Consider the following 4,705-nt stretch of genomic DNA (forward strand, 5'->3'; position numbering starts at 1 on the left):
CTCCATCTTATGGATAAAATACGAGCCTTTCTTTTGGTATATTGGATTCGACAGTTTTGTTGATTAATTTTTCTACAGAAAACGCGCAGGACTTTCGTTTTATTATTTTTTTATTTTTTATCCATTTTTTACAATTCTTGACCAAAATATCTTAAAATTAACATTTATGATAATAAATAAAAAGATAACAATGTTCATATTTTACATAGCTTGAGCTAAAGAATTCGGCCAGTTGGCGTTAACGATTATTCGGTACTTGAATTCATATATTTATTTATTAAAATTTACAATAGATGCAGATTAAAATTGAGGTCAGCGAGTATCACGCAAAACCTTTGGACATTTTTAAACATTTGAAAACTATTAATTAGTCACCCAATAAACATGGCATTGAATACCTCTATAGATTGAAAACAATTATTTTACTTTATACACCTGCTACCATGAACAATACCAATGACCATATCACATTGCTTACATCGATAAATTGTTCCATAATAGAAACATTTACATGTGAAAGAATTATATCTCTATAGTGAGAGTGGCTTTTGATTGGCCTTACGATGAATTTTACAAACTCTGGAACATTTACATTTAAAATGTTCGAGTAAGTGAGTTAACTCTTGGAGAATGTCATTAGAAAGATGATTTCTTCTGATTTCAAATGAACGCTTGAGAATAATAATGAAACTTAATTTTTGTTCAAACTGAAGTGTCCCTTCGAAATATTTCCAATAAAAGTGTCCCAAGTTTATATGGCAAACTATATACAAACTTGGGACACTTTTATTGGAAATATTCCGAAGGGACACTTCAGTTTGAACAAAAATTAAGTTTCATTATTATTCTCAACCATTCAAATATGACTTGGCGTATTTACAAAAAAGGTTTTAACAATTTATAGAAATTTTAGGGACAATCTATGATCATCCACTCGATGATTTGGATTTAAATTAATTAGTTTTGAATGAATACCAGAGTACATGTTTTTGTTTAAATTTAAATAGATTAACATAGCGATCAGCGAGTATCACGCAAGACCTTCAGCCATAATTTTTTCATAATTCCAACATTTACATTTGAAATGTATGAGTGAGTGTGTTTGGGGCGTAAATAATAATAAATTTGAATTTTGAAAGAGAGAATCAACAAAATCATCCGATGTTCTGCTGGATGAATCAATCAAGGAAATCACAACGAATTCTAGTATAGCAAATGTAACAAATATTTCTGTATAACAAGTATTCCTCTTGGAAATGAAAACGTCATAATAATGCACGATGTGAATGAGAAAGATAATTTCTTCTGATTTCAAATATGACTTGGCCTATTTAAAAGAAAGATGGGGACAAACTATGATCTTCCATTCGATGATTTAGATTTGAATTAATTAATTTTGAATGTACATATGAAAGAATTATATCTCTATAGCGAGAGTGGCTTTTGATTGGCCTTTCAATGAATTTCACAAACTCTGGAACATTTACATTTAAAATGTTTGGGTGAGTGTGTTAACTCTTGGAAAATGTCATTTGAAAGATGATTTCTTCTGATTTCAAATATGACTTGGCGTATTTACAAAAAAGTTGGGGACAAACTATGATCCTCCAAAAATGGAGTCGATGATTTAGATTTAAATTAATTAATTTTGAATGAATGCCGGATTGCATGCTTTTGTTATTAAGATTTAAAGTAGACGCAGCTTAAAATAGCGATCAGCGAGTATCACGCAAAACCTTTTGCCATTTTGTAGCATTTGAAAACTACTAATTAGTTTCCCAATGAGCGTCGCATTGAATTACTTTTTTGAATCGAGTTTGCCCATTTTGAAACTTTAAACGCCATCCGAATGTACGATGCAAAAGAGAATGAAGAAGACGACTTTATCAAGTTTGGTGAAATGTTGAAAACAATAGAATAGTGACACACTAGCAAAATGTTGTTGATGAATTGTGCTTATTGGGTTCTAATTTTGTGTCATTAATGCGTTCGCTTCACCAACTTCTTGTACAACTTCTAGGTCGTTCCTGATGTTAAATGTTATTCGAATTTCCTCGGGCGTTTTGCCTTTCATCATGTTTACAACGGCTGTGCATGTAACATCCATCAATACCTTGATGTCCAAGTAATTTGCGGCCATAATGAGCTCAAACAGAGTGCCTTGATCGATTTTCAAAAATTCGGTGTCCCATTCGCAGATTGGATTGTTGCTGGCACCATTGTCATCATCAGCACTAGTTGAAATGGTTTCGCCCTTGTGATGTTCGGACCATTGGATAACGCGATTCAAAATATCAGCATTGACTTTAGGTACCGGTAGGACGGCTCCATCTCCAGCTTCGATGCCGCAATCATCCAACATGATTTTGATGGTATTCGACATTTTGGCGACTTCAATGTCAACTTCGAAACTTTCACCGTCTGATGATTGCAAAGTAATTTTCGACATCTGATAAAACACACAGATAATATTCAATTAGTTTATTTCTTATTTTTCACTCTTTCTATCGACGAGATAATGAAGAATAATCTCAGAAAAAATTAAATAATTTTTGGAACTTACTTTTTAAATTGATTTTCGTTAAAATTCGAGAAAAAAAAAATTGATTTTGACAACAATTGGTAGTTAAATGCTACTCTGACGAAAAACACGAGAAGAATGATATGGATCAAGCAAAGTCCTGGTATTTATACCCACTTTGATTCCAGTAATGTCTTAATGAGCTCATTAGGTTTAGTGCAGTCATTTGGTTTAGTTAAAAAGTGTATAATTTGCGATCACACCTGAAATGTCTTAATGAGATCACTTCAATGTTCATTAAGTGGTTAATTACCTCATTTGGTTTAGGTACAAAAAGTACATAGTTCGTTGTAATCAATTCGTTTAGGGTTGAAAGTAATTAGCAAATTATATCTGATGGTACGTTATCATTATTTTTGATTATTTCTGATTATTCTCATCACCTTGCTATTAACAAATTTTAAATTATAAATGGACCCAGTCTTACTAAAAAAAATTACTTGATGAATAATGAAACGAAAATGTTGAATTGTTTTCAAAAACTTGGAGCGTTTTTGAAAATTCAGTATTTTTGCCGTTCATTTTATTGATTTCGTTCTGCTCATCTATAATTAATTAGGAATGCAAACGAGGAAATATAATGTTATGAAGAAAAACAATAATTATGGGTACCGTGACAAATTAATAAATGCCTGCTTCAAAATACATTGAAATATATTTGCTTTTTTATCTTATTATCATCTTTTATTAGTTATTTTAATTCATAGAAAATACATACGAATTTCATGTTAAATCGATGAATATTTAACTCTCAGGAAGCTTAAATCCGATTCATTCTGCATTATGACATTGAGTCAATTGAATTTCATTTTTTTTTTGTGTTCATCAAAAGCTCCAATGTTTTTTGAATAAATTTAATGTAATTTGGGAAGCTGTATTACTAGTATCGAAATAAGAATCATAGCGAACAACAAATATTTTGAAGATCGTTTTTCATGTACCCAATGAAGCTAGATTTAGAGAAATTCCTGCCTTGACTCTTTCAGTTTTCGTTAAATCGTTTCCCTCCACATTTGGAGTATGTAAATTTCACATTCTTTGATTGATTGAATGAGATATATCAAGGACTTCCAGTATTCATTGTTTGTAGAACGTATTGTATTCGAGTAGGAAAAATAAATCTGAAATATTTTATTTTTCTATCCCATATAATCATAAACGTCCTATAGAAATCTTATTGTTCCTACATATCTCCATCTTATGGATAAAATACGAGCCTTTCTTTTGGTATATTGGATTCGACAGTTTTGTTGATTAATTTTTCTACAGAAAACGCGCAGGACTTTCGTTTTATTATTTTTTTATTTTTTATCCATTTTTTACAATTCTTGACCAAAATATCTTAAAATTAACATTTATGATAATAAATAAAAAGATAACAATGTTCATATTTTACATAGCTTGAGCTAAAGAATTCGGCCAGTTGGCGTTAACGATTATTCGGTACTTGAATTCATATATTTATTTATTAAAATTTACAATAGATGCAGATTAAAATTGAGGTCAGCGAGTATCACGCAAAACCTTTGGACATTTTTAAACATTTGAAAACTATTAATTAGTCACCCAATAAACATGGCATTGAATACCTCTATAGATTGAAAACAATTATTTTACTTTATACACCTGCTACCATGAACAATACCAATGACCATATCACATTGCTTACATCGATAAATTGTTCCATAATAGAAACATTTACATGTGAAAGAATTATATCTCTATAGTGAGAGTGGCTTTTGATTGGCCTTACGATGAATTTTACAAACTCTGGAACATTTACATTTAAAATGTTCGAGTAAGTGAGTTAACTCTTGGAGAATGTCATTAGAAAGATGATTTCTTCTGATTTCAAATGAACGCTTGAGAATAATAATGAAACTTAATTTTTGTTCAAACTGAAGTGTCCCTTCGAAATATTTCCAATAAAAGTGTCCCAAGTTTATATGGCAAACTATATACAAACTTGGGACACTTTTATTGGAAATATTCCGAAGGGACACTTCAGTTTGAACAAAAATTAAGTTTCATTATTATTCTCAACCATTCAAATATGACTTGGCGTATTTACAAAAAAGGTTTTAACAATTTATAGAAATTTTAGGGACAATCTATGATCATCCA

At 30.5% G+C, this 4,705-nt stretch overlaps 1 pseudogene; it reads right to left on the bottom strand.

Moving 5' to 3' along the window:
• Window positions 1-1,246: 1,246 nt before the first annotated feature.
• Window positions 1,247-2,449, bottom strand: LOC116337323 (annotated as a pseudogene).
• Window positions 2,450-4,705: the final 2,256 nt, after the last annotated feature.

This window comes from Contarinia nasturtii, unplaced genomic scaffold, assembly GCF_009176525.2.
Source record: "Contarinia nasturtii isolate CC-2019 unplaced genomic scaffold, AAFC_CNas_1.1 Cnas_scaffold_259, whole genome shotgun sequence".
Classification (NCBI taxonomy): domain Eukaryota; kingdom Metazoa; phylum Arthropoda; class Insecta; order Diptera; family Cecidomyiidae; genus Contarinia; species Contarinia nasturtii.